Source organism: Clytia hemisphaerica, unplaced genomic scaffold (assembly GCF_902728285.1).
Source record: "Clytia hemisphaerica strain Z4C2 unplaced genomic scaffold, Clytia hemisphaerica genome assembly, whole genome shotgun sequence".
Taxonomy (NCBI): domain Eukaryota; kingdom Metazoa; phylum Cnidaria; class Hydrozoa; order Leptothecata; family Clytiidae; genus Clytia; species Clytia hemisphaerica.
In genome coordinates, this window is record NW_027104076.1 from 50,545 (window position 1) to 62,607 (window position 12,063).

At 34.9% G+C, this 12,063-nt stretch overlaps 1 long non-coding RNA gene across 1 annotated transcript; it reads right to left on the reverse strand.

The window, feature by feature from the left end:
* Positions 1-7,046: 7,046 nt before the first annotated feature.
* Positions 7,047-11,959, reverse strand: LOC136812554 (uncharacterized). Its single transcript, XR_010847364.1, has 6 exons — positions 11,831-11,959; positions 10,708-10,818; positions 10,036-10,193; positions 9,157-9,215; positions 8,736-8,857; positions 7,047-7,132 (listed from the first exon to the last, which is right to left on the reverse strand). It is a non-coding gene; the product is annotated as an uncharacterized lncRNA (long non-coding RNA).
* Positions 11,960-12,063: the final 104 nt, after the last annotated feature.

The window sequence follows — 12,063 nt, forward strand, 5'->3', positions numbered from 1 at the left end:
AATTCGATAGGAATTTGAGAAAAAAATCTCATTTGCGCAAAAGTGGGGAGGCTGGAGTCTGAAGTATAATATAAAGATTTTCAGTTCAATTCAATACAGCCCAATAAATACAATTTTAGAACCTCTTGAGCAAGCTATGAAAATAAATGCCTTTAAAACTACAAAAATATATCTATAATATAAAATCATAGTAGAACGTGTGAACTGCACTGGGCTCAACTTCAGATATTTTGTTATTCGAAAGCCCAATTGTAACATTTCAAATATTTAGTATTAGGTAGCAAATATTATAACTTTGTCCGTTTTGTCAATGGGCTTTTCCAGAAAAAAAATCTTGCACCCCCTGTTGAGGAGGTCCATTTCCGTTCCAAGGGGGTAAGGTTTGAAATGCAGTGGAATTCCATAAGGGTAGACGAAAATCCGTCAAAAATAAGCGGAATTCCAAGTGGGTAATGTTTGAAAATTTGTAAAAATTCGGAATTCCAGAGGGGTATGATCCTAAAATTGCCTGGAATTCCAAAGGGGTAGGTCACAAAAGGTTGGACCTCCTCAACAGGGGGTGTACGGTTTTTTCTGGAAAAGCCCAATTTTTGAAGTTTCCAGGCAGCCCCAAGTTTTAGCCTCGCTTTGGCGAAAAACTCGTCCCCAGGCCCCAAAAATCAAAATTTTTGTAAAATGAAAAAACACCCCTAGATATTCACCCAAGGAACAAGTGTGCAAAATCTCAGCCAAATCAACAATTTTTGAAGTCACCAGGCTGCCCCAAAGTTTTCGGACGGACATACAGACATACAGACATTGTCAGATTCTAGTTCAACTGAAGTTGAGGATTGTAAGTTAGATCTTGATATTTCTTGATGTTTTGCTCGAATTTTCTTGAGCACTTTGTGATCTATTTATTTCACTGTACCTATATCATGTCGAGTCTGGAATCTTGGTATTACAGTATTTGTTTCAGCAAATGAAAAGTCCATTATTAAAATAGATTTAAATCTGTTTTGAATTGATACTACGATATGGAAAATTTTGAAAGGTCATCTAGTTTATACTGTTCACCAACAGATTCTTCACCGGTTAAACAGTCGGGCGGTTCGCGAACTGCTTTAATTCGAGACTGCTTAGAGGGACTGTTGTTGTTAAAACAAGACGACTCAGAGTCGAAAATTTCGCAAAGTATTTGATTATTCACAGATGAAATAATCATATTAAAAACAAATTGCTATTAGATAAAAAAACTGTTTCAAGGCTCGAAACTCAAATCCATTGTACAGTCAGTATTCAATCAAAGTTGATACACATTTTAAAGTAAGATTTTAATAAATAATCAATGGATTGGATATCGTTTGATTTCGATAATTGATAGACAATCGATAATCAAGATTTTACGGTAAGCTCGACAGCCAGTCAATTCAAATCAATTGTAATTGTGATCGATTTTCCATCGATTTATTATAAAGATGTTCGATTGATCACAATTGACAGCCAATCGAGTCCAATCGATTAAAAAACTAATCTATTATCAGTTAGAATAGTCTCGATTATCGAAATCGATTGAAATCCAATCAATCGGTTGGTTATAAATTAGTCATCGATTATTGACATTGAGTCTGGAAAATGACAATTAACACATCGCACCTACCTAGTTAACAAAAGGTAACTTCTATCACTTATCAGCTTATAGATTGACACCCCCTGCTATGAATTCTTCTGTGAAATACTAAGTAAACGATAATCTTTCTTACAACACAACCTAAATCAAATATCAACAAATAATTCTACCTGTAAAAATGAAGATCATACCTGTCTGTTGTTGTGTTTGTCTGTATTTGTTGTTGTGTGTAGTGATGTTCAAGAGCAACTCGTTAATTGAAGATTCCCATCACTTTATTGGTGCATATTTACTAACTACACAAACATATAATACTATGCTAAAAGAAATATAAGCCTCTTTAAGTACTCTAAAAACACCAAAAACATGATAAAAATACAAATATCCAGAGCAAGTCTGACAGCATGATATAATCCGCCATTTAAAAAAAACGAGCAATGTTTACGAATGCTTGGTTCCACCTACCTAGCACTTGCGGACTGGAATCATTAAATTTTATCTTAGCGAGCGAGTCCATATTTGAGAATCTTTGAGAATGTTCTAGAAGTTTCAACTACGTTTTCTAAATTTTTCATTACACCTTTGAATTATGCAATGTAATGCAGCTTTTATATTTTTAGCACTTTTTAGGGTAATCATCCGAATAATGAGAAAAATAAGAGCATTTCAACATACATGTGAACTTTTCTTACTCTGTTTTTATCTCATGAAATACACGTTTTTTTATAAGAACATCCAAAAGTTTTAAAGTCTTCAAATGTTTTTATAATTTTTTGGATTTTAAGCTTCTTCTTCTTCTTCTTCTTATTTTCACCATTATGAAATGGTCCTTATACCTATAAGATAATTAAGGTATGTCATCAGTTTAAAACTATTTTGGCCAATAATGCTCCAAACTTTCTTTTCGTCTAAAAACGGAATTAAAATCCCAATTAGTTCCCAAGATAATTAGCATTTAAAATTTAGAAGAAATTTGAACTTGTAATTGGCTGTTTGCATAAGACAAAGAGAAACGATAGAATTTCTTTTCGCACCTTTTGAAAATCAATGTCTCCGCAATTATTAATCAAACAGCCAATTATCTCTCTCAAAATTTCAAATCACTGTAGAAAAAAATCAGATTTTGCCACACTATGGTAACTTCAAAAGACTTAAAGAAACCCATAGCTTTGAGCTACCGACTTCATTATTTTTTTAATGTAAAACCATATCTTAGGATTTTCCTTCTCATAGCCTCGGTATTTTTTAATTTGCAAATTAGCAGAAAAAAGAGAAAATTATAGTAATTTTCCGGATTTTTTTATGTTTTGAATAAGTCGGGAACCGACCAATTAGAAAAAAAATCCTAAGATTCTTCTGATTCTCTGAATCATATAAAAAAAGATTTATCTCGATAGCTAAAAGCTATGGGTGAATTCATCCCTTTTGATTGTAACTAGGTCAAACTTGGGTCATTTTATAATTACTCAAAATTTGGTCTTTTTAATAATTATTCTTATTCAGTATAAGATAATATGATTTTAATGAACACAATAATTTAGGAAATTTTATGGACTTTCAGAAAATATATACTTTTATTTCTTAAAAATTTCTTTTTTGAAAGTTATTAACAAAAGAAGAGAAGGTGTCAATAAGGTTATAACATAATTTAAAAGTAAATAAATATAGAATATCTGAAAAAATATTTTAACATGTGTGAAATTACGGGACTAGCTGGAGTTTTTACAAGATAGAGAAATGCTGAACTTTGCAGTATGGCGCGCCGAATTACTTTTTATTACCAACTTTTTTTTCGGCACCAACTATTTTTTTCAACACCAATTTTTTTTTTTCGACACCAACTTTTTTTTTTCGACACCAACTTTTTTCCCCGATACTAACTCTTGTCTCGATTACCTTCTAACGTTGATTACTCAAAGTGTAAAAAGGCCTTTACGTTTATATAGCGGGCATCCGATCACAGATTTCTGTAAAGCCCGAAGGGCTAGATGGAGTGCTTTAAGCTTTTCCAAGGAAACAAAAATGAACATCGGAAAAAATATTTCTGCTACTGTTTCCGAAAATCTGCAAAACTTCCGATTGGTCAAGCGCTGAAATTCTATTATAATGTCACGTGACTTATTCGACACACTTTTCAGCAAAAGCACGCCATCTAGCTAGCACTTCGGCTTTGGGCTTTACTACATCATTGCCGATCATCCATTCTGCTCTAAAAAGGCGGCGTGATTGGGCGTGATGACCATTGAGTTTCAAGCCCGAAGGGCTAGAGGCGAATCTTTAACCCTTCTCAGGTAAGAGAGAAGTTGAAGCTACTTATTTCCCAGCTACTTATTTTCCAAAAGCGCATAGAACGCACCGCAATCATGGCGATGGATTGTATCTAGTGATTCTTTTGTTTTGGAGGACTACATTTTGTGAAATCTAGCGATAGGAAAAAACAACAGAAAAAAAAAACAGAAAGTTCACAAACCAAATTTGAAGTAAAACACAAAGTACTTAACTATAAGGAATGACTTCAAGTTCAACCAAAACAAACTTCCAGACTTCGTCCTAGTCAGTATTCGTGCTGGTGTTTCAGCTTTTTATTTTTTCAATTCCATCTGGAAAAGTTTCACATGGCGGGCAATTTGTTAAAGCCCCAGACACACATTATATTAATCAGGTTGGATGGACGAGACAATAACCAAAAAGGTTGACTTCGTAAGAAAGAAGTTTCGTATCCGGGTCTCGAAAAAAAGTTGGTATCGGAAAAAAAGTTGTTGTCGGAAAAATTCGGCGCGCCATATTGCAGAACACCATTTATATTTTTTCTCCTTATTATAGCGTTTAAAATTTAAAAAAATCCCCAAACCCGAGGCCCAAAGTCCCCAAAAGAATTTACACCAACCTAAAGTCCCAAGATGATGAGGTCCCGAAGTCCCAAATTGAAATATATCACATTTGTGAGAAAAAAAATTACACAAACCTTAAGTCCCGAAAGTCTCGAATTGAAATATATCAAAATTCTATCACAAAAAAAATTACACCAACCTAAAGTTCCGAGATCCCCAAGTCCCGAATTGAAATATATCCAATTTCTGAGAAAAAAATTACACCAACCTAAAGTCCCGAGGTCCCAAAGTCCCGAATTGAAGTATGTCAAAATTGAATTTTCTTTTCAGATAGAATATTGAGATTAAAAATATCTCAACTTATTCTGTGTTTGCGTTCTGTGAAATACACATGAAAAATCATGGCCGACGTTGTAAAAACTCCAGCTCATCCGGAAATTACATTTGTACATACATTGATTTTAAAATTAGAGTTGCAAAAACACACGTAGGTTTTTTCTATTTTCGGGGTCTAAAACAGCACTCCCACATGTATGGGTATTTTGAATTTCGGGGTGTAAAAATCGAGGAAATTTTTACATATCCCTACAGAGTGGTATTAACGGTAGCAGAAGATAAGAATGAAAACACGTAGGTTTTTTCTATTTTCGGGGTCTAAAACAGCACTCCCACATGTATGGGTATTTTGAATTTCGGGGTATTAACGGTAGCAGAAGATAAGAATGAAAACACGACTGCTCATATGAGGGGGCTCATAAAATGAAAGGGCTGACTCTACACATATGCAAAATAATAATTCACACTCACAATCATGGACAAAAAGGTCTGTAAGAAATTCCCTACAGAGGACACTTGCTAGCAGTACTTGTGATTTTTGAACTTCCAAAGACTTCAGATTGACTGAAAATAGGTGAATTTCAGCCACACAGGTTGTGGATGCACCGGAGAACTCTGAAAAGTTGTTTATAATTGATTAATCCATCTCAAAATACGATGGGATTTCATTTCGAAATAGTTGAAGAGCAAAACTCATTGAAGCTTCAATCTTCATACTTCAATCTGAGACAAAAAAAAAGCCTGGAGATTTTGCAAAAATGTCGAGTGGATTTGACTTCTGGACACGTCACCTAAACTCTCCAAATCCAATAAAAACGACATTGGCTCTGGTAAAACGGGATTTCGGAGCTTAATTTGAAATTGTTCTTGCATTTTTGAAAAGTCTACAACCTTTTGTCTGTGATTGCATATTTTACCCCTTTTCCTCTGCATAGTGTCCAGAAAAAAATACGTCTCAGAATGATTGCCAGATCATTTCTATAATTAGCAAAGTGTTATAGTTTCTTTTCGTCATGTACAATATTTTAAACATTATTATTATTACAAATCACATAATGGTTTTTTTTATGAGAATAAACTATATGCGAACATAAGGCTTCGATGGCCAAAATTTTAAGAACAAGTTAGGAACATTTTAAGGCTCTGCGGACTCTGAAACACCCGATTTCTTAAGAAAATAGTCATAAATTCTCATAAAGTGAAAATAAGAACATGATACGAACATTTTTAGGCTTAAAATCCAAAAAGTTAAGAGAATCCAAAGGCTTGAAATTTTTTGGATATTCTTGTAAAAAAAACGTGTAATGCAACATTAAAACACGAAATGCGAAAAACTACAAAGATACAAAAGATTTGATACTATGAACATCATTTTCTCGAACATCATTTCGTAATGGAAAAAAGTACAGTTGAGATACACGTTTTTTTTCATTAGAACACCTAAAATTTGGCTGAGCCTGGATGTGCTTATTTTTTTTGAAATTTTCAGCCTAAAATGTTCCTAAATGCGTTCTTAATTTTTCAGACTACTCTAAATCGACAATATCATGCAAAATAAAGAGCACTTAAAATTGGTAAAATTTGGACAATATTTGACTCGATTTTAGAAAATCCATCCCTAAGTTCAGTTAAAACTGCTTGAAAAGAGGAAACAATTGTAGTTTCTTGTATTTTTTTCCAAACTGAGGCTGGGCATGTTCTTACGATGTTCTTAATTTTTTGACGAATTTCAGCCTCAATGTTCTTATAAACTGGGTTCTAATAAAAAAACGTGCAATGTGATGTAAACAATCACACCCCTCCCCTGTGTCACAGGACCCCACTGGAATTGAAACCCAAAACCACAAAACCATCTCCAAAACCATCCCCACCGGATTCGTTAACCTTGAAATAATAGAATTTCTATCCTCAATAGTTCCACATGGGCTGTGAGACAGGGAGGTACAATTTTGTTCTACTGATAAAAGTACACCCCTGCCTAGTGACCCGGTGAAGTTTTGAAATCCACCAGGATGGCTATAAATAAATTAATTTCATTGGGTTTGAATTCAAGATCTCAAAAACTCACTCATTCTTTTTTCAATTTTCACGCATTCAAGCAACCGAAAAAGCCAATCCACGTATTCACACTAACCGCTGGGGCCAAGAATTATTCGCTGAAAATTTCTATTTTGGTCTGCAGCTCTAACACACGCTAGCTGAGAAAGATAGGTAGCTCAGCTTTGTAATTTCATGTGAAAACAAAGCATCATACTACATCTTACTAACCTGTTTCCCACAATTCCGTGGCAGGGTTTCGCAATGAATCAATGCCACGTTGTGAGGCACAAACAGCTTTAGATATGTTATAGCCGATCTAATGATAAAAATAAGAACAGAAACTAATAGACGAGTACATGTTTTTTTCTATAAGCATAACCTTTATAAGCATATACAGACTCAGTTTTTGGTACCTAACAACAATCTTGAAAAATAACAAAGTTTTCGACATACTATAAATTTTAACATTTGTAGTCAATAACCATTACAAAAACAGAAAGGCTGTGTAGTCCAGCAAGACTGCTCGTTTGTCCCACCTTAAGATACGGGCCGAAAATGATCGGATGAATAATGAAATGAAACCTGAAGTCGGTTCAAGATAAGTGTGTCTCCTTGACATTTCTCATAACATATATCGCAATTAAGAATCAAAAGCTCCTCATAAAACGTACAGTCAACTCTCTCTAATAGACCTTATCGGAGTTTTTGATTTTTCTAAAAAAGCGATGCATTGTGGGATTGTTTCGAGTGTATTACAATAGAATTCCCTCGAAGAATTCCTAAGAGATTTCTATTGTAATACACTCGAAACAATCCCACAATGCATCGCTTTTTTAGAAAAATCAAAAACTCCGATAAGGTCTATTAGAGAGAGTTGACTGTAGATATTTTTGAGCTCGCCGATCTTTCAGCTTCCCAATGGTGTAAAAATACATGCCATGATTGTTGTATTCAAAGGCTAATTTCTTAATCTTCGTTTTTCTTCACCTTAGCTTAGACAAACACTAATGCAGAATAATGTGCTTTTGAATATCTTTCCAAAGGTATTAAATTCATAACAATTTATAAAGACTTCCTTGAAAACAGTGAGTTAGCGGACAATTCCTGCATTAATAACACGCATGCGTAATTTGTCACTTTATTAAACCACATGTAGTTGATTCCCGTCATAAACAAAGAGGAATGAATATGTAGGGGTGCTACATTCACTTTCGGTCGGGGTTGTGGAGGGCAAAATTTGTCGTTCTTTATGAAATTTAGCGTTCTTTTTTGTAATGCAGCATTTGTTAGATAAACCCCCTCAAAGGTATAAACATAAAAAGAAAAATGAATTCACACTTGTCCTGAACAGACTTCAGAAGAACATTTTGCATTTCATTTATCGTATTACTTCGAATAAAATGCCCTGGGCGTTAGTTAGTTTTTTGGATTTTAGGAGGGGTGTTTAAAAGAAGGGGGCGTTCATTAAATAGTCTCTAACCGAGGTCACTTTAATAAAGTGAATGGGAACCTTATTTTGCCTTTTCGTCGTCTTTCAGTTCAAATATGTCATTTTTAAGATGTAAAAAACGGGTCAAAATTAATTTGAATACTGAAAGACTATAATACTTAATTTTTCCTCGATATGATTCTCCCTTACAGCTACTTGTTTCAAATGAACGTCCCTCCTAGAGGGGAGGCGTTTATACGAAGGGGGCGTTTATTTGAGGGGGCGTTTATTTGAAGTAATACGGTATACCACAAACAATAGCGAGGTTAAGCAAGTGTTTATTTAGACCGTTCAATGCGATATCGTAGGCTTGTACATAAGACTTCACTTGCATGGTTTGCTTTGGCAAGTTATGTACAAGCCTTTGATAGCGCACTTTACGGTCAAAATAAACCCGTGCTTAACCTCGTTAATAGGAATCCATATATACCTGTTGAAACTCAATGATGTTGAGATCGAAATTAGCGCAAGTGTCCACTAGGAATTGATTTTCCCGATTGTTTAAGAGGTAAGCCACAATGGAAAGGTAGACGTGAGGTTGAGGTGGCGGGTCTGATAAAGAGGAAAATTTTCAACTTGTGTTATCTGTTTAGGTTACAATTTCAATGGCATTCAAAGAAATAATTCATAAAAATTGTTAACTTTTCTGCGAGACTTTTACTCGCCCAGCTGGCACACAACGTTTTTGCAACGTTCATCTAAAACGTTATATTGACTTTGTGAACATAAGATAAACGTTGAAAGAACGTTGTGGGGGGAGCTTTCTAATTCTGCCATAATTCTGAGCATAATCCACTCCACCGCCAACAGTGAACCCCATTGTCATAACAGTATGATTAGGGATATTTTACTTTGATTACTATGCTGTATGCAAGCTTTTGATCGTCGCATCGTCTCTGATGTATTAGCTCTATGGATGAAAATTCAGGGAAATACATACGAAATATTCACGAGGATAACAGGCTTTCTTTCTCTTTAGCTGTCTATCCGAAGGTAGGAAAGGATCACCCCTTTCTCTAGATTTCTCCACTTACCTTAAAGTGTCTTTTGACTGCTGAACTTCAAGCAGAGAGGAATCAAGTACCGAAGTGGTTTGAAACCAAAAAATTGAGCACGGTAATTGGATGGTCTAGCTTCGTGCTACGGCCGCTTCGATTATATAAAGATCAATTAGCCATTCCAAAATTGATAGCACAGTTCATTTCGAAATGATTGGAAAACCGTGAAAGCCATTACCTTTCTTTTGTTGTGTAATTAATTAACGTGAAAGAGAAATTAACGCAGATGAGGATGGAATCGCTTTAGATTCGGTGCGTTGTGCTTTTGAAGGTCTATAAAGTCAAACTTTTCGCTATGTGGACAATCCAAAACAAACGCTCTCAAAAAGTGGAGATACATCTTTTAAACAGAGTATTGTTTTTGACGATAGATAAAAAAACAAAGTAAGCGCGTCTCTGATGCTGATAAAGCAGAATTAACAAACTCTTTCTTTCACCTTTACTTCATTTTTTATCTAAGAAAAAGTCTAGAGAATGTAAACCCTTTAATTATCAGGGTCTTCTTCAGTGAATTTTAATTTGGTCCAAAAAAGAAGGCACATCCTCTTATCTTAACAAATCTCCCCGATACTTCTAGAAAATTAGAAGAAATACAATCCTCGCCAACTCTTCCCTTTAACGCCTCGTTGTAGAAAAAGCCGTCTGTTATAAGAAAGCAAATAGATCCTTTACTTATCAGGGTCTTATTCAGCAAATTTCAATTCGGTCCACAAGAGTTCATGATGCATGGTATTTTCACCCTAGATGTTGAGCAACCAGGACTCGCTCGTACCGTATGACGTCAGAATCTTGAGACACGTGTTTAAAATGTTCAAAGCTCTCGTGAATTGCTGCAATACGAGAAAGAGAGCGAGGTAAGATGCCTAAGGCGCTAGCTCCAGACTGTCTTAAAGTCTTAGATAACTAAGCTATCCGTGTAAAACATTGACACTATCAAGTTATGAATAGGTTTTCAATCGATAATCGATTTCAATTATTTTTACTCGCTAAACAAAGCGTAACTTTAGGTCTTAAAACTTAGAGGATTTGCTGTTCACACACCATTGCATCGGCCAAAATGTCCTATGAAAGCGACCCCTTACTTCTTGCACTCAAAGAAAAGTTAAAATATTAGATGGGGAAAAGTCTCCCTACGTGACTAAATTGTGCCTAGACGAAGTATTCTTCTACTACCTAAATTTTCGACATCTCCCATAAGATACAGGTCTCATAGTATCAGCCGGAATGACTTATAAAACGCTGAGACCTATTATTGAAAACTTAAAGGTAAATAGCAACAGCTCGAAGTGGGCTGAACAGTTATTACAATTAATGAAAAAAAAATGACAAGAAAGAAATGTTCACCTTTTGAGAAGTAAGTTGTTTAGATTTTGCGATGAAAATATGCACTGTGTCCCTCATCAAGGAATCATGGATTTCGTTGAAAATCTCTTTGTAATACTTCATCTCGAATGCCTAAAAGTAATTGACTTGAAATTGAAAGTAATCAACAAACAAAGAAATGGAATTCGCCGTTTTCTTCAAAAGAAAACTTGAATAATGACCTTGAAGTCAAACATAATGGCTGCGTTTAGACCAACTGGCATTTGTAATTTGGCATTTGCTCATGAGGGATTCGATTTTAATAGCTTTTCCATTGTATTTTCTGTCATGGCATTTAAGGAATCGTCTTTTTAGAGTCATTACTGAAAAGGTGATTCCCTCAAGTTCAACTTTGACATATCAAACAATGGAAAGCATGGAATTTCTCAAAAACTGCAGTCATTAAGACTGAAACTTTTTGCCGTAGGGCTAGGCTATGGCAAATCTTGCAAATTTTACAATCTATAGAAAGAACTGAATAAAAAACGTGCAAATACTTTAAAAAATCAAAAATGTCATTTTTTCTCTTTGTTTTGGTTCCTTTGTTTGATTTGAAATGCCAGAAAAGGGGATTCCTTTGCTCAAAATGGCATTTCAAATGCCAACGAAATGCCAACACGCTGGCATCTTTAGGCATTTGACAAACCGAACAATTGCGTGGAACAATAGAATTCAAAAGAATATTGCAAGCAATTACAAATGCCAGGCTGGTCTAAACGCAGCCAGTATAGAGAAGAACAGTAAGAAAAATAGAACAATAGTATGATACATCTATCAATAGGCTTTTTCATAAATTATTTTAAGTGCAACGACTGCCTCGTTTTGAAACTAATAACAAGGTGATTAAATCCTTTGAGTGTTCAAGTGTTACTTGTATAAAGAGTTAACTTCTTATGAACTCCTCTGGGAATAAATTACCATAGCAATATTTTTAAAAATGAGATAAGCGTTGGTCGTGACGTAATTTATGAAAAGTCTGTCGAATTCATTTATTTGAGCATTTTAATGCAGCAGCTTCAGATATAATTCAGTTTCTGTCATTTTAGGAGCTCAACTCCCTTCCATAAATCTTTAGGTGTAAAAGCTAAAGATGTATTAAACTAACCACGGCGTGACTTTGTTCAGGCGGAATTTCATGTAATTCGAACAAGATATCTTTGAGAGTTTCAGGTTCGAAGCACGTGATCAGTTGCGCTTTTAATTTGCACAGTTTGCTGACTCGCTCGTCGTTGTCGATGTCTGAAACGAAAGTGAAAGTGACCATCTCAGATACAACCTCTATTCGAGTGTCTCCTTGACTTGAACAAGTTTTAGGTTCTTTCAGTTAACAATGCCTTA